Source organism: Ranitomeya variabilis, chromosome 1 (assembly GCF_051348905.1).
Source record: "Ranitomeya variabilis isolate aRanVar5 chromosome 1, aRanVar5.hap1, whole genome shotgun sequence".
Classification (NCBI taxonomy): Eukaryota; Metazoa; Chordata; class Amphibia; order Anura; family Dendrobatidae; genus Ranitomeya; species Ranitomeya variabilis.
Window position 1 is genome coordinate 774,949,349 of NC_135232.1, and position 26,441 is coordinate 774,975,789.

The following is a 26,441-nucleotide window of genomic DNA, read 5'->3' on the forward strand; positions in this document are numbered from 1 at the left end:
ATTTCTCTATTTGCTATGTACATTGTTTTTGGTTATGCACCAGTTCAGACTAGTTCTCTGCTCAGTCAGTTTGCCATTACTTGCTTTATCCAGAAAACAACATACAGTTTTTTATCTGAGTGTCCATTCTGTACATCCATATGGCAACTGTTTTTGACATGAACAATATATCAAATAATAAAGGTCAAATACAGTTTGCTTTGTTAATAATTGTAATAGATCCATGAAAAACACAGAAGATATGGATGGTAAACTGTGATCTATTTTTAGGCACCGATTGACTTATAACGGGCAAGTCGGGTCAAAGTAATTCATGTTGCAATCTTTTACGCAAAGACTTTTAGTCCATGTTCAAATGGCATTGATCTGCTTGGTCAGTATGCAGTCCGTGTGCTAATAGTCTTACATATGGACAACACATGGACTGATGTATGCTTGTCCGAATGAGCCATGACCACAACGATGGAAAGGATATATAGATTACTAAACCACTATTACTAATGCTACAGGACCACTGATTAAGTTGGGAAATTGACCAGTTTTGTATTGTAGATCCACTGATCTTTTGTACTATTTGTATTCATGTTGGCTTTATGTTATATTTTATCTTATTTCAATAAATATCCTGGGTGCATGCCAGCAATGCCTGGCACAGTCTAGAACGAACTGCAATGGAAAAGATAAAAATAGGATGATAGGCTGCCATAGATGCTGTGTCATGCTAATAAAGACAAAATGTACAACAATCTCTTTGTGGCTTAATAAACATGATCTGTATCTGCTGCATGCCACAATGAGCCAAATAAAATAACACAATAGCCTTTTTCACTGCCCGAGATAATGAACTTTATTGAAGCTGCATCCAAGACAGAAATGAAGAATAACAAGATAAAATGAGATTATATTATAGAAAATGATCTTTTGCATTATTTTGAAATGAAAGGTTATATAAAGAATATCATATATAATAAATTAAATACAAAAAGTGCAATTGACAGTTTCAAATGCTGCCTGCCAAGTGGCCATTGCAGCTCAGTTGTCATGTAGCCAGCACTGGCAAGGCTAGTCTGGTCTAAGATGCAAACTCTGCAGCCATTCTATCTTACTGCAGACAGTGTGTGATGCCCCTGTCTACCTGTCTCAACTGTGCGTATTGGAATCTATTTTTTTTTATCATTTGTTTTACTGATTACATTTTACCTGCCTACACGTCACATTAATACGACACCCTATTGCACGTGATGGCTTTTTGTTGGTGTATCTTCCTAGCATTCCTTTTTTTGTTATTTTTGGAAAGGGGCTGAATTTTTTGAAACATTTTGAAAAAAAATTAGACATTTAACTATGCATGATTGTTTTTGCACACCTCTTTTACCAGTCCAATTTGACAACTTTACACACTACAACAGTTCTGCCACTTGCTGCCACATTTTGCTTTCTTTTGCTACCTACCTAGCACTTTTTATTACGTCACTGTTGGCATGCGTTGACTAATTGGGGTTGAAAAGATTTTTAAACGCTAATTATAAAGTTGTACAAATTGCATGGTAAAATAAAAAGTTTCAGTGGCAATGGATGGGGTAGTGTAATAGAAACAAATACCATGACTAAGAATCTGGGAGCTGCTAGCAGCACCAAAAGCAACACCATTGGCACAAGTGATCCAGGCAGTAGTACTACTAAACGCAAGTCATGCTTGGCCTTTTTTGTCTCTGGCAATCATAGTAGTGGGGAGAAAGCAGAAAATGTTAGAGAATATTTGGGATCTAAGGGGTAACATTTCTACTTGTGGAGAGTGACAAGCCAGGCCTGGCATGTCAGAATATATGGAGCATCACTAGTCTCAGTCGCAGCAGGATGATGTTGCCTCTAACAGTGCTAACATCAGTTTAAGTCATGGTTCTAAACTGTTCAGTCTGCCTAATCACAAATGACTAAGAAGGATAATTTTTGGACCCTCTTTTAATTTAATAAACATGAAAAGTCTGACAGTGAAGTGTGTTATTAACTGGCCTGTTGGTTACTTCTAGGTTACCATCCATTTCTGTGATGAGGTCTTTTAACATTTCTAAGGGTGTGTTTACATCAAAATATTGAAAAGGGATGGATATGGTCCCAGGAGACCTAAAAGTGTTATGCACATATTTTCAGGGCAACTGGAGTACTTGCAAATTAAACAGATTTATAAGCTGTGAAATAAATATTTAAGAAAAATGCACTAAACCTGGTAAGGCTAGGTTCTCATTGCGTTAGGGCAATCCGTTTAGCGCTAGCGCTAGCGGATTGCGCTAACGCAATGTTTATTTAGGGGCCGCATTCAGGGGTCGCGTTAATGTCCCCGCTCTCGCAGATCCCCGATCTGCGAGAGCGGGGAACGGACCTCGGGCGCGCCGCGGACGCTGCAAGCAGCGTCCGAGGCGCGTCACAGAAGAACGGCACATCACTAGCGCGAGCCGAAAAAGGCACGCGCTAGTGATGCGCTGCAGGCGAAATTTACATTGCTGTCAATGGGTGCGCTAACGGACCCGTTGCACGGCGTTAATTGCGACATTTTCGCCGTGCAACGCTGTCCGTTAGCGATCACCCACTAACGCAATGTGAACCTAGCCTTAATGTTTGAATTCCCAAAAATTTGATCATCTCTAGTTCATGTCTTTCTTAAAGGATGTAATTTTACAAGGATTTATTCAGATTTCCATATTGAAATCAGTGAGGATTTGATTGACCATTTTATCATTAATGAATTCCTTTGAATGGGAATAATAGGCAGCAATAATTTGAAAAAAATGTTGTTACTTACCCCTTCGTCATCAGTAATGTTGGGAAGCGGAGCACACTGTTGCACAAAAGGCAGAAGATAAATACAAATAAAGATATCAGAGATCTTTCCATGAGATTATATTGGCAAATGACTTTATGTGCTGTTTCCAGGACAAATGCAAAAATAAAGCTAATGCAGTGCAAACCCCTTTACAATGAGAACAAATGACAGCTACCTCATATGACCATTTTTCATAGGATATTTTTTTTTTTTCAAAAATTCCTTTATTATTGTAATATTGTGGGAAGCACCTATAGGTTATCCCCTAACTAAACTCATTGAGACAATGATGAAATTAAACTGGTCCAGCCAGTGTCGGACTGGAGAATACAGGGCCCACCAGAGAACTATCAAAATAAGAAATGCTAAAGTCTGCAACAAAATGGAGCATAGCGCTGTGCACATTAAGATAAAACATGTGAGGCTAAATATCAGAGATTTTTTTCATTTTTCCTATCACTATATGGACTACATTGTTTTTGATAGACTATGTTGGACCAGCATGGGATTTAGTTGGTTAATAAAATAATCAAAGAGGGATGCTATAGGGTATTGGTGTTGTTTCATTGTTTTTTAATAACGTAATTTTGTTTTTGAAACACTTTATTATAGGATTAGTAATGGAGGTATCTGACAGACATCGCTAACACCATGTGCCGTACATGTACTGCTCATGTCGTGTCTCCCCCTTTGATGTGGGCTCCGGCACTGAGCCCACATCTTTCCCGGCACATGTCAGCTGTTTTTAATTGCAACAGACCCCTGTGGTTGTCATTGCAGGATTGCTGTGAGCGCCGTCCATTTGTTGGTGCTCATGGCAAGTGAGCATTTCTGCTACACACAGGCTGATCATCGCCTGTGTGTAGAAGAGGCAATCATATTATAGGAGCTTCTAGTCTCCCATGGCAGCTATTAAAGCAAGTGAAAACAAAAAATATATACCTAAAAATGTAAAAAATATAAAAGTTAAAATCACCCCCCATTCGCCCCATTCAAAATTAAAAAAAATAAAAATACACATATTTGGTATCGCCACATTCAGAATCTCCCTATCTATCAAGATATCAAGATATAAAATGAATTAATACAATCGGTAAACGGCGTAGCAAAAAAAAAAGTCAAAATGGCAGTTTTTTGGTTGTCACAACATTGCATTAAAATGCAATAATGGGAGGTCAAAAGATTGTATTCAAACAAAAATGGCAATATTAACCCCTTTACCCCCAAGGGTGGTTTGCATGTTAATGACCGGGCCAATTTTAAAAATTCTGACCACTGTCCCTTTATGGGGTTATAACTCTGGAACGTATGATGGATCCAGGTGATTCTGACATTGTTTTCTCTTGACATATTGTACTTCATGGTAGTGGTAAAACTTCCTCAACATTACTTGCATTTATTTGTGAAAAAACGGAAATTTGGCGAAATTTTTGCAATTTTCCAACTTTGAATTTTCATGCCCTTAAATCACAGAGATAAGTCACACAAAATACTTAATAAGTAACATTTCCCACATGTCTACTTTACATCAGCACAATTTTGGAACCAACATTTTTTTTTTTGTTAGGGAATTACAAGGGTTAAAAGTTGACCAGCAATTTCTCATTTTTACAACACCATTTTTTTTAGAGACCACATTCCATTTGAAGTCACTTTCCTTAAGATAGAAAATACCCAAGTGTGGCACCATTGTAAAAACTGCACCTCTCAAGGTACTCAAACCACATTCAAGAAGTTTATTTTCACAGGAATTTGTAAAATGTTTTAAAAAAATGAACATATTACTTTTTTCGCAAAAAAATTACTTCAGATCCAATTTATTTTATTTTACCAATGTAACAGGAGAAATTGGACCCCAAAAGTTGTTGTGCAATTTGTACTGAGTACCCTGATACCCCATATGTGGGAGTAAGCCACTGTTTAGGCGCATGGCAGAGCTCGGAAGGGAAGGAGTGCCATTTGACTTTTCAATGCAAAATTGACTGGAATTGAAATAGGATGCCATGTCGCGTTTGGAGAGCCCCTGATGTGCCTAAACAGTGCAAACCCCCCACAAGTGACACCATTTTGGAAAGTAGACCCCCTAAGGAACTTATCTAGATGTGTTGTAAGAACTTTGAACCCCCAAGTGTTTCACTACAGTCTATAACGCAGAGCCATGAAAATAAAAAATCCTTTTTTTTCCCACAAAAATGATATTTTAACCCCCAGTTTTGTATTTTCCCAAGGGTAACAGAAGAAATTGGACCCCAAAAGTTGTTGCCCAATTTGTCCTGAGTACGCTGATATCCCATATATGGGGGGAACCACCGTTTGGGCACATGGCAGAGCTCAGAAGGGAAGGGATGCAGACTTAGATGGAATGGTCTGCGGGCATCACGTTGCTCATGCAGAGCCCATGATGTACCTAAACAGTAGAAACACCCCACAAGTGACCCCATATTGGATACTAGACCACCCAAGGAACTTATCTAGATGTGTTGTGAGAATTTTGAACCCCCAAGTGTTTCACTACAGTTTATAACTCAGAGCCGTGAAAATAAAAAATCTTTTTTTCCACAAAAATTATACTTTAGTCCCCAGTTTTGTATTTTCCCAAGGGTAACAAAAGAAATTGGACCCCAAAAGTTGTTGTCCAATTTGTCCTGAGTACACTGATAGCCAATATGTGGGGGGAACCACCATTTGGGCGCATGGCAGAGCTCAGAAGGGAAGGAGCGCCGTTTGGAATGCAGACTTAGATGGAATGGTTTGCGAGTGTCACGTTGTGTTTGCAGAGCCCCTGATGTACCTAAACAGTAGAAACCCCCCACAAGTGACCCATATTGGAAACTAGACCCCCAAGGAACTTATCTAGATATCTTATGACAACTTTGAACCCCCAAGTGTTTCACTACAGTTTATAACGCAGAGCCGTAAAAATCAAAAAAATCTTTTTTTCCCACAAAAATGAATTTTTGCCCCCAAATTTTTATTTTCCCAAGGGTAACAAGAGAAATTGGACCCCAATATTTGTTGTCCAATTTGTCCTGACTACGCTGATGTTGGGGTAAACCCCTGTTTGGGCGTATGGGAGAGCTCGGAAGGGAAGGAGCACTGTTTCACTTTTTCAATGCAAAATTGGCTGGAATTGAGATCAGATGCCATGTTGCGTTTGGAACCCTAACCATAACCCTAACCACACCCCTAACCCGAACATGCCCCTAACCCTAATCCAACCCTAACCACACCCCTAACGCCAACACACCCTTAATCCCCACACACCACTAACCCTAATCCCAAACCTAACCACACCCATAACTCCAACACACCACTAACCCTATACCCAACCATAACTCTAACGACACCCCTAACCCTGACACAACCCTAACCCTAATCCCAACCTTAATCCCAATCGTAAATGTAATCCAAACCCTAACCCTAACTTTAGCCCCCACCCTAACCCTAACTTTAGTGCCAACCCTAACCCTAGCTTTAGCACCAACCCTAACCCTAATTTTAGTCCCAATCCTAACTGTAGCCCCAACCCTAACTTTAGCCCTAACCCTAATGGGAAAATAGAAATAATTTTTTTTTATTTTATTATTTTTCTCTAACTAAGGCAGTGGTAAAGGGAGGTTTGATTTACTACTTATAGCGGGTTTTTATAGCGAGTTTTTATATTTGGCAGCTGTCACACACTAAAAAACGCTTTTTAGTGCAAAAAATAGTTTTTGCATCACGACATTTTGAGAGCTATAATTTTTCCATATTTTGGTCCACAGAGTCATGTGAGGTCTTGTTTTTTGCGGGACAAGTTGATGTTTTTATTTTTGCCATTTTTGGGCACGTGACATTCTTTGATAGCTTTTTATTCTGATTTTTGTGTGGCAGAATAAACAGAAACCAGCAATTCATGAATTTCTTTTGGGGGGGCGTTTATACCGTTATGCGTTTGGTAAAATTGATAAAGCAGTTTTATTCTTCGGGTCAGTACGATTACAGCGATATCTTATTTATATTTTTTTATGTTTTGGCACTTTTATACAATATTTTACATAAAAAAAATATTTTTGCTTTGCTTTATTCTGAGGGCTATAACTTTTTTATTTTTTTGCTGATGATGATGTATCGCAGCTTGTTTTTTGCGGGACTAGATGATGTTTTCAGCAGTACCATGTTTATTTATATCTGTATTTTTGATCGCGTATTATTCCACTTTTTGTTCGGCGGTATGATGATAAAGCATTGTTTTTTGCCTTTTTTTTTTTACGGTGTTTCCAGAAGGGGATAACTAGTGGGACAGTTTTATAGATCGGGTCATTACAGACACGGCGATACTAAATATGTGTACTTTTATTGTTTTTTTAAATTAACATAAAGAAATGTATTTATTGGAACAATAGATATTTATTTTTTTCTTTATCAATTTATTTTTTTTATATTTTTACACAGTGTAATTTTTTTTTTTTACTTTTTTACTTTGTTTTGACAGGCAGTGCAGGAGGCTTGCCTACGCCTGCTCTCAGCGGGCGCTCACAAGCCACCTCCCTGCAGGACCCGGAAGGAGGACCCCCACAGCCATCTTGGATCCGGGACCTGCAGGGAGGAGAACGGAGGAGACCCTTGGAACAACGCGATCACATCGCGTTGTTCCGAGGGTCTCAGGGAAGCATGGAGGGAGCCCCCTCCCTGCGCAATGCTTTCCTATGCCACCGGAATGCTTCGATCATGTTTGATCGCAGTATTTCGGGGGTTAAAGTGCCGGGAGTGGTCCATGACCGCTCCTGGCACATAGTGCCGGATGTCAGCTGTGATAATCAGCTGACGCCGGCCGCGATCGGATGTGCTCCCCCCGTGAGCGCGGCTGATCGCGTTGGACGTACTATTCCATCCATGGGAATAAGGGCCCACCCCACATGGACAAATAGTACGTCCAATGACAGAAAGGGGTTAAAAAAGTCAGCCCTCACCCAGCCCAAGATTACGTAATATGGAAATGCTAAGGGTCTACGAAGATGGCGATTTTTTTTTAACAAACTTTGGATTTTTTTTCAACATTTAAATAAAAAAACAACCTATACATGTTTTGTATCTACAAACTCGTAATGACCCGGGGAATCATCATGGCAGGTCAGTTTTAGCATTTGGTGAACATGGTAAAAAGAAATCCAAAAAACAATTGTGGAATTCTACTTTTTCTGCAATTTCACCGCACTTGGAATTTTTTTTTACTATTTTTGCGTACATGGTAAAACCAATGGTGTCGTTCAAAAGTACAGCTCATTCTGCAACAAACGAGCCCTCACATGGCCATATTGATGTGCAAATAAAAAAGTTATGGCTCTGAGAAGAAGGAGAGCGAAAAACAGAAATACAAAATTGAAAAAGGGTTGCGGTGTGAAGGGGTTAATCTATCATCGCTGGGGTTTAGTATCAGCCAGAGCTATATTGTTGCCTCAAAAATTGACACCCCTTATTGACATTTCACTGCCTAATGCACAAGGTGATCTGGGAAGGAGTTGATTACCCCTAGAAACAGACCACCCAATGTGATAGTTTGTGCTTGGGAAGGCTGCAGGCTATTATTTGTAGATTGGGAAGAAACCAGCATCTAAGGACCTTCCCATCCTGAGAGGATCAGATTGCTGGTGTTGGTTTTGTGTTGGCTGGTTATGAAAATGTGAGGATGCACAAAAAAGCAAATAAATAAATAAGTTGGTTCACATGTCAAAATTTTAACCTGGTAGCTTGAAAACTTAACCAGGGGCTCAAGAAGGGAACTATTAACTGCTTTTATTAAAATGAATAAATAAATAAATTAATAAATGGTCCCAGTATAGTGGAACACAGACTGTTCTGCATAAATGAAGAGTTAGAAAACCAAAACAAAAAAATCATGTGTTCCTTTCATGAAATGTAACCAACCAATGTAAAAATGACAGCAACAAACTCATACTGCCAGGATGGGAAGGTCCATGGATATTGGTCCCTTCACACCATAAAGAAAATAAAGATGTAATTGTATTTAATAGAGTGGCTTATTGCTGGGGCAGAAAGGTAGGGTGGCGTATGGCAGGGATGTGAGTAAAATGAGATGTTGTGTGAAGGTGACCCTTGCTGAAATGTGACAAAAAAGACACATCAGAGAGTGCGTGTGAAAGTAAACAACAGTGAACTGCCAAGTGCAAGTGAATAGCATATGTGTGATGACACGGAGAGTAAGTATGTTTACAGTAAAAAGGAAAATTGCAAATTGCTTAGTACTCTGAAAAATGAAAGAAAAGAAATGACGACATTAAAAAGAATTATATGGGCACAAAATAGATATTGTGTAGTGAGAATTGGTGAAATTGTATGTCTAATTTAAGAGAACGGATATTTAAAGAGCACTTTACTCATTTTATGGTTATCGCCCTTGGAAAAAGATGAGATGAAACGGCATCTTTGGGGTGGATACATACAGACTACTCCTCCCATTGCTGTCAGTACAGATAATTGACACTTTAGAATGACTGTGCACTGCAACAAAGATATCTTACTTTCCTGTATGGAATCTTATGATGATAACACAACTAGATGGTGGGACCTTTTTTTAGTGTCGAGGCACTTGCACTTTACTATGCACTTGCAACATGGGTATCTAAATTACCTGTATGCAACCTTACGATGAAAAAATAACTAGCTGGTGGGACCTTTCTGAGTCTAGAAGCACTTGCACTTTACTTCATCTATACACATAGACCTTATTTTGTCATTAGTGTTGACATGTACTGTATATTTTCCCATTTCCTTTTCATTTGCATTGGTTTCATGGTGATGTGCACATGGAATCAGCGATACAAGCAGGTACAGCACAAGCGCTAGATTTCAATCAAATACAGCGTTTCAAGTAATTACAGTGTGGAAATTCCACTTTGCATCAATTCCTTGTGATAATTTTCACTGTAGGTTTAACCCTTTGCATTTCATAGGGTAAAATATGCTGCAAAATTTGCATCTAATAAGGGCATTGTTGGGGATACGAATCAAAGCAGGATATGTCGCAGGTTATTTTTTCTGCATTAAAAAAGACAGGTGAAAAAGCATATTCATTCTAATAGGTCCATGATCTATCTACAAAAATGATGGATAGCACATTTACTAACAAAATCTAATGTGTGAAAAAGTCCTTTTTGATGGAGATGGGGAATGAGAGGGGACCCTTAACCAGTTATGGCTTTATTAGTATATAAAGAAAACGTTCTCTAACCCTAAAACCATTACAGACTATTTATGAAAAGTTCTGTTTTTATATCACCTATATAAACTGATGGAGAGCCCACAGCTGGGCCCACACAGCTGTCAGTAAGTGTGTGTGTACATGAGAGGGGGAAGGAAGGAGATGTTAAGGTGTCACAGGGAGTTTTATTAAGTTAGTACTGCAGAACTCACTGTCGATGCCACTACTACCTTAAATGATATTCCAAACTTCAGCAGAAGTGAAACTGCTCCAAACATGCAGAAACAAGGGGAGGGCACATCAGAGGATTCTCCGATGACCTGCTGGGCCAGTCCGACACTGGATCCGGCTATTAGGTGATCCCTGCAGATCTGTCTTCAAAAACCCTGCAGCTGAAAGGCCAAGTCTTACAGTACAGAGCCTTGATATCCTTATGAGTTACATGAATTGTCAAACTTTCAGTTGATCACCATGGGAAGGTTCTTGTGACTACAGGTGAAGAGCTATTTTGCCAAGAGAGAATTTAGCTAGATTTTAATTTGTACTGCAGTGAAAATTTATTTAAAGCTGTTGTATCGGACAACCCTTTCATAAGTGTTAAAGTGAGCATGTAACAAGAAAACAAAAACACTTACTCCCCTCCCAGTTCAGTGTTGGTCCAGCGACGTCGGCGCATTATTATGTCCTGTGACTGCTGCAGCACATTACTACACTGTGTGCACAATTATTATGCATCTTTATTTCCAAGAATTAATGTTATTATTGAACAACTACAATGCTTTTTGGCCAATCCAAAAGGTTAATAATCCTGAAACCTAAATATTTAATAAAGTAAAAGTGAGATTTTTTCTTAGGAAGATATTTATGTGTGCAGACAGACTTACTGGGCAACTTTGAGTGTGCAGAATTATTATGTAACCTAATGAAAAATTTGAGTTTTCCAATCTTAATTTTTTTTCATCTGTTAAAGTGAGAATAATAACCCAAAAAACTCAAAACGTACAAAAACATATTTTTGACATTTCATAAAATATCAGTGACCAATATAGCCACCCTACTTCTCAATAACAGTCATAAGCCTTCGATCCAACCACAGCCTCCCATATACTGTTCAATCAGGTGTATTGCTTTCCTTCATCTTAAATCTCCTGTTTAAAAAGGAAAAGGGCCACAAGTTCTCAATATGGTTTAGGTCAAGTTAGGAAGAGGGCCATGTGAGTCGCCCCACAGGCTAGGGGCACTCGGTACTGGGTCCTGCGGTTCACAAGGGATGTCACGGTGGCTATGACCCGGTCTGTGGCCCTGGGCACCCATGTAAAACGGAAAGGTCTTTAAAGTGATAAAGTTTATGTTCGTGACGCCACCTGTGGTATTCGGTCAGGGTGACCGATACTGTTTTAAGGGGTCCTCTGGGGTGATGTTATGGCAGCTAGATGGTATATCTTCCCACAGGTGAAGTATATCCCCAGGGCTCATGGTGTGAAGATGGTGGTATGCTGAGAGGTGCAGAGAAGAACAAGGACACAGGATTGCAGTCTCTTTACCTTGTTTACGGTTGGTTTCAGCAGGCGTGGAGGTCCTCACAACCTCATTGTTCTGGCTACCGGTGTTTCTGCGCCTCAGAAGGAGGCAGCCTGCTTGGGGCTGGTCCCCTTCTGGTATCCTCTCCTGTGCGTCCTCTCCTGCATGCTCGCTGCAATAAATTCTGCTTTCAAAATGTCTCTTTCCGGGAGCTGCAGCTCTGGGGGCATGCACAGCTCCATAAACCCTCTGTCCTCCTCAGACGGATGTCTGGAACTAACTAACTTTCCCTACAGACTACCAGTTATATATATGGGGAGTCAACTAGTAAATAGGATCAAAAGCCCCCCCTGGTGGCCTGGAGTGTGAATGTGTTGCATGTTTGCGGTACCTGGTTACAGTTATCCTTTCTTGCCTCTGAACGTAGCATCACTCTCCCCGGGAGGAAAGCAATGCCACTGTGATGACCAGGACCCTGGGGCACCACACATGTCATTATTCTTTCATCTTTAAGACCTTTACTGGCTAGCCATGTAGTGGAGTACTTTGATGCATGAAGAATTGTACTGCATCAAAATCACAGTTTTCTTGAAAGATGCAGACTTTTCCTGTACCACTGCTTGAAAAATGTGTATTCTAAGCACTGGCAGTAGGGAGTTGATTTTGAGTCCATCTGCAACCTGAAACTTCCAACTAGATCATCTTTAATAATACCAGCACATAGCAGTACCCCACCTAATATATAATAATAATTTATTAATACAATGCCATCATATTCTGCAGTGCTTTAGAATACACCTTCGCCTTGCTAGAATCTGATTCTAAGTGAAGGTCTGTGCCAGTTACTGATCCATCTATGGGCCCATCCATTTGGTGCATAAAGTGTCACACACATCTTCTCAGTCCATAAAAGCTTTGAAAAAATCTGTCTACAGATATTTCTTGGTTCAGTCTTGACATTTTAACTGTTGTGCCTTCTTTAGTGTTTGACCATATCTCTGTGCACTGTATACCTTGAATGTCTGAGCACTCCCAGGAAGGTTACAGTTCTGGATATGTCAGCACTGGAGAATAAAGGGTTATTTATTATTATTATTATTATTATTATTATTATTATTTAATTATATAGCACCATTAATTCCGTGGTGCTGTACATGAGAAGTGATTACATACAGGGTTATAGATATCGTTTACAGTAAACAAACTATACAAAGTTATAGATATCATTTACAGTAAACATATTTACAATGACAGACTGGTACAGAGGGGAGAGGACCCTGTCCTTGCCGACTTACATTCTACAGGGATAGTGAGGAAGAGACAGAAGGTCGGGGTGCAGCAGCTCGGGTGGTGGTGAGGCGGCAGAATGGTTATTGCAGGCTGTAGGCTTTCATAAAGAGATGGGTTTTCAGGTTCCGTCTGAAGGATCCGAGGGTGGTGGATAATTGGACGTGTTGAGGAATGGAATTCCAGAGGATGGGGGATATTCGTGAGAAATCTTGGAGACGGTTGTGTGAGGAACAAATAAGTGTGGAGGAGAGTAGGAGGTCTTGGGAGGACTGGAGATTACGTGAGGGAAGATATTGGGAGATTAGTTAAGAGATATAGGGAGGGGACAGGTTGTGGATGGCTTTGTAGGTCAGTGTTAGTAGATTGAACTGGATTCATTGGGGAATTGTGAGCCAGTGGAGGGATTTGCAGAGGGTATAAACAGGGGAGTAGCGAGGGGAGAGGTGGATTAGTCTGGCAGCAGAGTTGAGGACAGACTGGAGTGGTGCAAGAGAGTTAGCGGGGAGGCCACAGAGGAGGGTGTTGAGGTAATCGAGGCGGGAGATGATGAGGGCATGCACAAGAGTTTTAGTAGATTAAGGGCTGAGGAAGGGACGGATTCTGGAAATATTTTTGAGTTGGAGGAGACAGGAGGTGGCAAGAGTTTGGACGTGTGGTTTGAAGGACAGGGCAGAGTCGAGAGTTACTCCGAGGCAGCGGATTTTAGGGAGAGAGCATGATACCGTTTACCATAATAGATAGGTCGGGTAGGGGACATATGGGTTCTTGGTCACTTCACATTTGATTCTCAAGTCTTAGGCAGAAAACCCTGTTGACTATTTGCAATAAAGGTTTTGATGGTTATGTGATCACATCCCAATATCTTAGCAATGTCAATAGTGCTGTATCCCTCTGTTAGACTTGTAACAATTTTTGACTTTTCAGAGTCAGGTAGATCTCACTTTTGGCCCATTTTGCTAGAACTAAAACATGCTGCCTAATAATTCTGCATACCTTGATAAAGGTATTAATATTCTAAGGTCACACTGTCCCTCATTACACAAATACACATCGCCTGATCTGCTTCATCCAATAAGCATTCAAGCTTGGAGTTGGCAAATCTGCATAAAAATGATGATATGGTCAAAATACTCATCTTCTAATTGTGAACTGAAACGCTGCAGTCAATCAGTGGCCAATGATTGCTACATTAGTTCCTTTTTTTTCTATGATATGGGTCACTTTAGCAGTAAAGAAAAGGTTGTCCATTAGTGGAAAACACCTTTCACTTGACAGCAATTTAAATGGATGGTCATCCATGGAATACAAGGAAGTCCACTAGAACAAGATCTGCTTTTAAGACACTCTCTTCTCTGACTCATAGAGCTGTGTCTGAGCAGAGAATGCAGGTTGTATGCACTGGCGGGCACAGATAGAAGAGTTCTCCTATGCAAGAACAATATATGGGTACTTTGCAGTCCAATAGTTCATCATAATGCACAATTCTGTATGCTTTGGAGGTATGAATGGGCTTCCTTACCTCTTAAGCCCCTATGCAGCCGCACAGGCAGCTCCAATGACATGTCCATCTCTGGTCATGTGGACATAGGTTGTCCTGATGAGACAAAAAAGTTCACATAAATATGTTTGCTGAAAAATTCACATGAAAGATATTCAATTTGAAGTGTTACTGGATGTAGACTTTTACTTGTCAATGGAAATGTTTCCGTAAAGCTTAAAAAATCCAAAACCAATTTCAAGCAATGGAGTTTTGATGTTGACGCTGTAGGAGAACTATATAAATTAAAAGATGCATTTTAACTCCTGACTTGATGTCAAGTGCAATATGAGTCTTTGGAGAACATGTAATAAAGCATTGAATGGTTTTCCTTGTGACGTAATAATAAAAATGTTCTATCCATTGTGCAATGTCATATCAATTTCCTATTTGAAGAAAGGATAAATCTCTGCCTAACCTGTTTTAAGAAAATGTTGTGGCACTATAAAATTATTGTACACCTTCTTAATGCCACATAATGCACTTTAAGGAGCTGTTTCATCAATTCAGTCCATATAGTCAAATGAAGGCTGAGTTTTCTTATTTGAGAGGGTCAATGTTACCGACAGTTTTGTATTTATCCTGTTTTTAAAAAGCACATAAAGAGCAGATGCAGTGGGTACGGCAACACAAATTAAATATAGGGTCCATCTTTACCCTTCCTTAAGTAATAATTGACTTTGAAAACCATAAGACACTGTTGAACAAATATTAGTTATACATTAGTGATGCTGGACAAACAGTGCGTTTATCATACATAAATATACAATGAAACACTTGGTTTTCAAAACCAAAACAGACACTGAAAGGAAAGGAAACTAGAGAAGGTTTTCCCCTTCTGAATCAGCATTAGATCATAACACTCATTTTGACATTGATGTTCTTCTGGAAAACAAACACTATCCCTTTCATATTGAGAAACGCATGCTGAGGGCTCCCCCTATAGTTCCAGCTTTCAATCCACTGACTGAACAAAACCTCACCATTTATTTTACACTTCTGTAAATACATGGTCTATATGGCAAACTATTGTGGATTTTGTTTTAACTTTTTAATACTAGTTTTCAGACACTTCAAAGGAACTGCTTTTATATGAGAGGCTATCAAAGCGAATAATCATTTTATTATGATAATTAACATTGTCTAGCATAATATTGCTCATTTAGCTCATTTAGCGGTCATCAAGGAGCGGACTGGTGTTAATATTGTAGGAAACAGCTGAATAGGGATAACGAGGGACTTAACCCCTTCCTGACATGCACCGTTCCCGCAAACCGCAGTACTAGTACGGCGCTGCTATTTCCGGTCACCACGTTGCATCGCGCGGTGACCGGGTGAGGATGGCTGCTGGTTCTAAGAGCAGGCCATCCTGGCACGTCACCACGAGGGGCTGATCCGCCCCCCCCGTTTCGGCGATCGCTGTGATTGGCTGGTGAACACTCACCAGCCAATCACAGCAAAGCTAACAATAAAGTTGTAAAAAAAAAAAAGCATGTGACAGGCTGTGATTGGTGTAGTGTGACGTCGCACCAATCACAGCCGTCACAGTAGGTGTGGTGATCGCCACGTCACCTCACCTGATTAACCCCTATTAACCCAATTAAGCTATTGTTCAGCCAATCAGCGCCAAAGGTGTTAATTTAAAATAGCGATCACCGCCCTGCACGCCATCTTTACCTCAGATTTGGCGTGCAGAGCGGTGGTCTAAGCCCCTCTCTGAGTGCCTGAGAAAAGATTGCATTGGTGGCCAGTGTGATCATCCCTGCGCTCTCCTTGCCTTCCTGTGCTGATCTCCTGCTCCAGCTTCGTGCTGTGTGCTCTCTGCTGCCATCTGCCTGCTGTGTGAGGCCTGTGATCACAGCAGCAGCAGCACCTCCCCCACCCTATTCCCATCTCCCCTCCCTGTTCCAGTACCCCCCTCCCCCTCCCTCTCCTCCCTGCAATTGATTTTTTTGCGCACTTTTTGCACTTTTTTTCCTGTGCGCGGCGTCCCGCGCAGAGCATTCGTGCTCTTCCTGTGTCTGCAGCGCTTTGATCAGTATCGCTGCTGATCAGAGACTGCGCCACAGGACTTTTTCTTTTTTTAGCTAGTTAGTGTAGCGGACTTCGCAGTCTGAGCGAAGTCCGATTTTTTTTTTTTAGAAAAAATAATAATCGTAGTTAGTACAGTGTACCGTAAGACCATAAGACGCACCCCAAATTTGGGGTGAAAATTGCAGAAAAAAAGATTTTTTATAAGATGGGGGTACGTCTTATTATCCGAATTTACAGTATCTTACCTGAGGGCTGGCGGTGGCAGAGCAGGGTCACAGGAGGCATGGTGTCGGCAGAGGTGGGGTGATGTGGTACGGCGTGCACCTGAGCAGGGTCCCTTCCTGCTTAGGTGGGCGACGCCACGGCCTGGTGTCCATGGGGGGATTGCAGCAGTGGTGTGGCGACAGCAGAGGTGCGGGGATAATGAGCGTTATGGCGTGAGAAGGGTCCCTTCCACAGGTGAGTGGCCATTTTCCTAAAGCCGAGATCTAAATCTGCGAACTCGGCTTCAGGAAAATGGCCACAATCTCCATCTGCGCACACGCGGCCTCCCGCGGCCATTTTCCTGAAGCCCCGGGAAGCAGAGCACTCCATCTGCGCATGCGCGGCCTCAGGAAGATGGCCGCTGCCACCGAGAAACTGGTGATTAACCCGGCTCTGCTGCTCACATTGGATACCGGGTCGCTGCGTCACCTCACCTGTGGAAGGGACCCTGCTCACGCCATACCGCTCATCATCCCCGCACCTCTGCCGCCGCCACCACACCACTGCCGGTAAGCCTGCATTACGACTATAAGACGCACCCCCCCATTTTCCTCACATTTTTTGGGGGGAAAAAGTGCGTGTGATAGTCCGAAAAATACGGTAGTTTCAGCCCGTCATTCCGGATTTCAGCAACAGCTCAGGAATCCAGTTTGACACCACTGGCCTCACTGAAATTGACTTCAAATTCTTTTTCAGTGAGGAAATAATAAATCTTATGGTGGCCCAGACAAACCTGTATGCCGAGCAATTTTTCACCCAAAATCCCACATCATCATACGCCAGATGGACCCCCGTAAATGCAGCAGAGATGATGACATTTTGGGGAATTGTGCTGCATATGGGCATAATAAAAAAAAGCAGAGATTCGTCAGTACTGGAGTACTGATATTCTCTACAGTACACCAGTATTCCGCATGGCAATGACAAGGACACGATTTGAAGGGGTCCAAAGATTTTTGCATTATAGTGATAATGCAGTGTCCTCCCCGAGACGATCTTAACTTTGATAGTCTGTATAAAATTTGGCCAGTGGTTGAACACTTCAGCAGAAAATTTGCTGAGGCGTACATACTCCAGAGGGACATCGCTATTGATGAATCTCTCGTTCATTTCAAAGGGAGGCTAAAATTCCGACAATACCTGCCCAGTAAGAGGTTCAGATATGGAATAAAGCTATACAAACTGTGCGAGAGTACCTCAGGGTACACCCACAGATTTAGGGTCTGCGAGGGGAAGGACATCCAAATTAATCCCCCTGAATGCCCCCCCCCCCATCCTGGGGGTGAGTGGGAAAATTGTGGGGGAATTGCTGCACCCACTGCTGGATAAGGGTTATCACCTCTACATTGACAACTTTTACACCAGCATCCCACTCTTCAAGGCCCTCTCTGCCAGAGGTACAGCTGCATGTGGCACCATGCGAAAAATCCCTAAGGCCTCCCTAAGCCGCTAATTGGGCAAATGCTGAGAAAAGGGGAAAGCAGAGCCCAATGCAGCGACAACATGCTGGTGGTAAAGTATAAGGACAAAAGGGATGTCCTTTTCCTAAACGCCATACACCGTGACAACAGCACCCTTGTCACTGTTCGTGGGACCACAACACACAGTCCGAGAGCCAGATTGTATCTTGGATTACAATCGGTACATGGGGGGTGTGGATCTTTCAGATCAGGTCCTCCAACCATACAGTGCCATGCGAAAAGCCAAAGTATGGTACAAAAAATTGGCCGTGCACATTGTACAGATGGCACTGTACAATGCTTTTGTGCTGTCCTGATCTGCAGGCAATATGGGGACCTTCCTTCAGTTTCAGGAGGAAGTCATCAAGTCCCTAATGTTTGGCACTCGGGGAGGTGAGGGCCCCAGTACTTCTGAATCTGATAGTGCCCGTATTGTCCCAGGTCAACATTTCCCAGGACAGGTTCCCCAAGCAGCGAGGACAGGCCGATCACAAAAACGGTGCAGAGTATGCTCCAAGAGGGGAATCCAAAAGGACACAACTTACCATTGGGAAACCTGCCCTGAGAAACCTGGCCTTTGCATTAAGGATTGTTTCAAAGCATACCACACATCCACAAATTAATAAAATTAGTTTATACCCTTTTGACACACACATCTATAATCTGATGTACCGAGCACATCTTAGACATACCGCCACATTATAAATTCATACACTAAAACCAAAAGTATTATAGTTATTACTATAAAACTATGCCTCCAGATAAATTCATTCAGAGGTGTAGTTTCCAAAATGGGGTCAATTGTGGAGGATTTCCACTGTTAAGGCACATCAGGGGCTCTGCAAACACAACATGATGTCCGCAGACCATTCCATCAAATTCTGTAATCCAAAACGTCACTCCTTCCATTCTGAGCCCTGCCGTGCGCACAAACAGGGGTTTTCCCCCACATATGGGGTATCAGCGTATTCAGGAGAAAATGTTCAACAACTTTAGTGGTTTATTTTTTCTCGACACCTTTGTGAAATTAAAAAAATTGGGGCTAAAAGATCATTTTTGTGGAAAAAATGTGATTTTTTTTTCACGGCTCTACGTTATAAACTTCTATGAAGCACCTGGGGGTTCAAAGTGCTCACCACACAGCTACATAAGTTCGTTAAAGAGTCTAGTTTCCAAAATGGGGTCACTTGTGGGGGTTTTCCAATTTTTAGGCACATCAGGGGCTCTGCAAATGCAACATGACGCCCGCAGACCATTCCATCAAAGTCTGCAATCCAAAACGTCACTCCTTCCATTCTGAGCCCTGCCGTGCGCACAAACAGTGGTTTTCCCCCACATATTGGGTATCGGCGTATTCAGGAGAAAATTTGCAACAACTCTAGTGGTTTATTTTTACCTGTTACCTTTGTGAAAATAAAAAAATTGGGGCTAAAAGATCATTTTTGTGGAAAAAATTTGATTTTTTTTTCACGGCTCTACGTTATAAACTTCTGTGAAGCACCTGGGGGTTCAAAGTGCTCACCACACAGCTACATAAGTTTGTTAAAGGGTCTAGTTTCCAAAATGTGGTCACTTGTGGGGGGTTTCCAATGTTTAGGCACATCATGGGCTTTTCAAATGCAACATGGCTTCCTCTCTCAATTCCAGCCAAATTTGCGTTCAAAAATTCAAAAGGCGCTCCTTCCCTTCCGAGCCCTGCTGTGCGCACAAACAGTGGTTTCCCCCACATATGGGGTATCGGTGTATTCAGGAGAAATTGCTCAACAATGTTAGTGGACCATTTTCTCCTTTTACACTTGTGAAAATACAAAAATCGTTGCTAAAAATCATTTTCGTGGAAAAAATGTGATTTTTTTTTCACGGCTCTACGTTATAAACTTCTGTGAAGCACCTGGGGTTTCAAAGTGCTCACCACACAGCTACATAAGTTCGTTAAAGGGTCTAGTTTCCAAAATAGGGTCACTTGTGGGGGCTTTCCAATGTTTAGGCACATCAGGGGCTCTTCAAACGCAACATGGCATCCACTCTCAATTCCAGCCAATTTTGCATTCAAAAAGTCAAAAGATGCTCCTTCCCTTCCGAGCCCTGCTGTGTGCCCAAACAGTGGTTTTCCCCCACATATTGGGTATCAGCGTATTCAGGAGAAAATGTGCAACAATGCTAGTGGTTTATTTTTACCTGTTACCTTTGTGAAAATAACAAAATCATTGCTAAAAGATCATTTTCGTGGAAAAAATGTGATTTTTTTTTTTCACGGCTCCACGTTATAAACTTCTGTGAAGCACCTGGGGGTTCAAAGTGCTCACCACACAGCTACATAAGTTCATTCAGGGGTCTAGTTTCCAAAATGGGATCACTTGTGTGGGTTTTCCAATGTTTAGGCACATCAGGGGCTCTTCAAACGCAACATGGCGTCCACTCTCAATTCCAGCCAAATTTGCGTTCAAAAAGTCAAAAAGCGCTCCTTCCCTTCCGAGCCCTGCTGTATTCCCAAACTGTGGTTTCCCCCACATATGGGGTATCGGCGTACTCAGGAGAAATTGCTCAACAATGTTAGTGGACCATTTTCTCCTTTTACACTTCTGAAAATACAAAAATCATTGCTAAAATTCATTTTCGTGGAAAAAAATGTGATTTTTTTTTTTTCACGGCTCTACGTTATAAACTTCTGTGAAGCACCTGGGGTTCAAAGTGCTCACCACACAGCTACATAAGTTCGTTAAAGGGTCTAGTTTCCAAAATGGTGTCACTTGTGGGGGTTTTCCAATGCTTAGGCACATCAGGGGCTCTTCAAACGCAACATGGCGTCCACTCCCAATTCCAGCCAATTTTGCGTTCAAAAAGTCAAAAGGCGCTCCTTCCCTTCCAGGCCCTGCTGTGCGCCCAAGCAGTAGTTTTCCCCCACATATGAGGTATCGGCATATTCAGAAGAAATTGCTCACCAACTTTAGTGATCATTTTCTCCTTTTACCCTTGTGAAAATAAACAAATTGTTGCTGAATGATCATTTTTGTGACTAAAAAGTTAAATGTTCATTTTTTCCTTCCACATTGCTTCAGCTCCTGTGAAGCATCCGAAGGGTTAATAAACTTATTGAATGTGGTTTTGAGTACCTTGAGGGGTGCACTTTTTGGAATGGTGTCACTTTTGGGTATTTTCTGTTATATAGACTGTTGCGAATTCTGCTCTTGGGCTCCCTCCGGTGGTTATAAGTGGTAGCGCTGCTGTCTTTGGATCGCTGCATTCATCAGATGTGTCCACTTATTGCAAATCTGACTGGGCTATTTAGTCTTGCTTGACCCTTTAGTCAGTGCCAGTTGTCCATTGTTCCTGGAGGATTCACATCCCTGCCTGGTCTCTCTTGCTTTGCTGTTCATTTCAACAAAGATAAGTTCTGGCTTTGTTTTTTGCAGTCCACATGCTGTGGGCCTTATTGTTCAGTTCTTTTCCATGTTTTGTCTTGTCCAGCTAGGTCCGCATAAGGATTTGTTCAGCCAAGCTGGTATCTCTGGAGATGCAGATATACCCTCCATGTCTTTAGTTAGATGTGGAGATTTTGTATTTTCTGTGGTGGATATTTTTTAGTGTTTTAATACTGACCGCATAGTACTCTGTCCTATCCTTTCTATTTAGCTAGAGTGGCCTCCTTTGCTAAATCCTGATTTCAGTCTGCGTATGTTATTTCCCTCTCCTCTCACAGTCAATATTTGTGGGGGGCTGTCTATCCTTTGGGAATTTTTTCTGAGGCAAGATCGTTTTCCCTTTTCTATCTCTAGGGGTATTTAGTCCTCCGGCTGTGTCAAGATGTCTAGGGAGTGTTAGGTACATTCCACGGCTACTTCTAGTTGCGGTGTTAAGTTCAGGGTCTGCGGTCAGTACAGGTACCACCTTCTCCAGAGTACGTCTCATGCTGCTCCTAGGCCACCAGATCATAATAGACTCCTCAAAGTAACTTCAAGTGTGAGGTGGTCCCTAAAAAAAATGGTTTCCTAAATTTTATTGAAAAAATGAAAAATCGCAGGTCATATTTTAACCCTTATAACTTCCTGACCAAAAAATATTTTGGTTCCAAAATTGTGCTGATGTATAGTACACATGTGGGAAATGTTATTTATGAACTAATTTTTTGTGACATAACTCTCTGATTTAAGGGCATAAAAATTAAAAGTTCAAAAATTGCTAAATTTTCAAAATTGTCGCCAAATTTCCATTTTTTTCACAAATAAACGCAAATGAAATCACAGAAATTTTACCACTCTCATAAAGTACAATATGTCATGAGAAAACATTCTCAGAATCACCAGGATCCGTTGAAGCGTTTTAGAGTTATCACCTCATAAAATGACAGTGGTCAGAATTGAAAAAAATGGCCTGTAAGGAAGTTGAAAACAGGCTTCGGGGTGAAGGGGTTAAAGGTGAAACATTGTTTACAACTACAGTGGTGCACCTTAATCATGGGTGTTGGAGTGTTGCACAGGGCATTCCTGATGCCTTGATGCAATTTCTGATGTCTTGATAATATTTATGTCACCTGTGTAATACTAAGGAAATCCTCAGTAAGATAATACTTCACTAGGGAGCTGGGACTCCAAACATTCATCTAAGTTGGAATATAGCCAGCAAAGACTGCATGCACCATAACTGGACAGACAGTCCCCTCCAACCAATGTTGCCATTATTCAAATGCCAATTTAATTGCCAAAAGCTCCCTATTAACCACGTGATAATTTCTCTCAGTTGAAGAAATTTTTTAGAATAGAAGGCGCATGGACGTCATTTAGCAGGGGATGGACCCTAAGACAACACAGCCACAACCCCCTCCTCAGTCGCATCAACCTCGACAACAAAGGGCTGGGAAACATCGGGTTGACTAAGTATAGGAGCCATGGCAAAATAGCCCTTAAGGAATGAAAAAGCCCACAGGGCATCGTCCGACCATTTGGAAAAATATGACTCCTTCCTTGTCATGTCAGTAAGGGCTTTCACAATTACTGAATAATTCTGGATGAATTTCTGTAAAAATTAGTAAAGCCTAAAAAAACATTGTAGTGCCTTTAAGTTCTTTGGACAATCCCAACAAGGACAGCACGGATCTTCTTCAGATTCATCCAAAACCCTGAAGATGACAACAGGTACCCCAAGAACTGCACCTCATGGACGGAGAAAACACATTTTTCTAGTTTGGTATATAATCTATTATCCCTTAATATTTGCAGCACCTGTTTAATATGCCCCTGATGTGTCTCCAAATCAGGAGAGTAAACCAAAATATCATCCAGATAGACCATAACAAACCTACCCGCCAAATCATGGAAAATATAATTGATGAAATGCTGAAATACCTCAGGTGCATTGGTCATACTGAAAGGCATGACAAGGCTCTCAAAATTACCCTCAGGGGTATTGAACGCTGTTTTCCATTCATCCCCTTTTCTGCTTCCATCCAGGTTGTAGGCCCCCACCTTAGCTCCCACAACTTGGCTGAACAGATCAAGAATCAGAGGAATGGGGTGTGGATCTCAGATGGTAATTTGATTTAATTCCCGGAAATCTAAACAGGAACGTAGATCGCCATCTTTTTTTCTTCACGAAGAAGAACCCTGCCGGCGAAGATGAGGGTCTGATGTGTCCCTTCTCCAGACTTTCCACAATGAAATACTTCATGGCTTGTCTCTCCGGACCAGAAAGATTATACAGTCTGGACTTTGGTAGTTTAGATCTGAGGGTCAGATTAATAGGACAGTCATATTCATGATGAGTCGGCAAATTCTGACACCCCTCTCAGAGAAAACATCCTCAAACCCCGAGAAAAACGCAGATAAAGTTTCAGTAGAGACTAGTGATAAGCGAGTATACTTGTTATTCGAGATTTCACGAGCATGCTCGGGTGATCTCCGAGTATTTGGATGTGCCCGGAGATCTAATTTCTGTCGCCGTAGCTGCATGCTTTGAGGCTGCTAGCCAGCCTGAGTACATGTGGGAATTGCCTGTTTGTTAGGAAATCCCCACATGTATTCAAGCTGTCTAGCAGCCGCAAATCATGCAGCTAGGGAGACAGAAATTAAATCTCCGAGCACATCCAAATACTTGGCGGTCACCTGAGCATGCTCTGGAAATTTCGAGTAATGAGTATACTCGCTCATCACTAGTAGAGACTGTAAAAAGGGAAATATTTAAACAGTTCTTATGGCTGTAATACCCCCACTCAATGATCTTCTTGTCTTGCCAATGCACCAACGCATTATGTTTCATCAACCAGGGAGGACCCAATACAGTTGGGGTGGTTAGACCATCCAGGACATAGCAAGGAATTATTTCAGAATGAAGCAACACCACCCACAGTCTTATATTCTGTACAATTTGAGTTAGAGCTTTCAGTGCAAGTGGCGCTGAGTCGATGGCGAAGATGAGAATGGGCTTAGCTTAAGCACAGCAGACCAGCCCGTGAGTTTTGGCATGCTCAGTATCAATAATGCTGACTTCAGCTCCACTGTCAACAAACACAGAAATCTCCCCGGTTTTGCTATTCCGCATCACCTCTGCTGTCAGGACAAACCATGAACTGCAGGTTGACGATAGATGCACCCCTTGCTTATTCCACTCTAGACTACCAAAGGTTAAATGAGTCTCCTTTTGTTTAGGCATCAATGGACTGGGCCCAATAAAATGTCCCTTTTTTCCACAAAAAATGCACCCCTTTTTTTGCAAACATCCCAGGAAATGAATGATGCAGAGGCACCCTCTAACTGCATGCGTTCCTCCACCCTCTCCTGTACTGGTTTACCGCTGCTTTCCTGGCAAAGGGGCAATACCCCGAAAAAAAGGCTCCGAAGAAGGTGGTCTTACCCACCTATCCGGAATGCATCTGTCAACACGTATACCCAAAGAAATAACGATCTCCAAGGATTCAGTGGTTTCATATACCACCAAGGCATCTTTCAACCTTTCAGTGAGACCCTGAAGAAATTGGCATCTTAGAGCCAGGTAATTCTACTTAGTATCAGTTGCCCACCTGTGGAATTTGGAGTTATACTTTTCCACTGACCGATTTCCCTGCTGAAGGCGACGCAACCTGGGCTCAGCCAAAGTGACTCAGTCAGGTTCATCATAGATAAGTAAAACAAAAGAAAAAGAGGCTAAGCCTCTGCCAGATCACCGATACCACAGGTGTGCGAAACTCGTCCTGACCCGACATGCAGTGGATACAATATATGGAATGAAGTGGTAGTTCCAGCTCCTTAAAATTCAAACTCTTTATTTTCCAAGTTAAAACTTCATAGTCATCAAAGAATCCTTGTACATCATGGATGCATAGGCAGTGAAAAAGAAAGGTATAAGCAACGAGTTTCGATCAATGATGATGTATTTCTACAGAAGACAGGGGTCCCGCTGGAGGCTAAATATTCCCCGTCTTTGGACAATCTGACTATGGCCTTTTGGGAGTACAAATATATATATATTGTGTATAATCCTTATTCCGGGGGCGTGGTCTGGTATAGCAGATACATCGATGAACTGCTCATCATATGGGGGGGGGAGATGTGACTGCCATACCGGACTTCGTTAAATACATGAATAACAACCGTTTTAATATTAAATTCACTCACAGGTGTGAAACATATTTCATTCCTGGATCTGGAGTTACTAGGCACAGAAGGTCATACCATCATTAGCAAAACGCATATAAAACCTATCAGTGGGAATACTGTCCTGCATGCTACAAGTAGCCACCCCAAACACACCATCAAGTCGATACCAGTGGGGGAGTACACTAGACTAAAAAGAAATTGTAGCAGAGCAGATGATATGAATAAAGAATTTAAAGAACTGGAAATTAAATTAGGTGCAAGAAAATATCCCAGATGGTCTTTAAAAAGAGCAGAAAATATAGTGGGTAAAAAAGATAGAGAAAGCATGTTAGCACCTAGGAGACAGGATAGGAAAATAAAAGATCATAGAAAAAAAGAAACCATTCATCTGTTTACAATATAGCCCACAATTCAATCAAATAAAACATATTAATAATAAACGCTTGCCAATTCTCTATGAGGACACTACACTATCCAGTATATTGGGGGAGGGCATTAATGTGGTAGCTAGGAGAGCACCTACAGTACAATAGGAAACTTAATCTCCCCGGGACTATTTCTGACCAGAACCAAATCGAGAACATGGCTGGAAGTCAATGGCTTCTACAAGTGCGGAACCACATCGTGCAGCACATGTGAACATGTGCTTACAAGTAAAACTTTCACTGACAAGAAAAATTCATCAATGTATAATATAAAGCAATTCATAAATTGTCATACGACT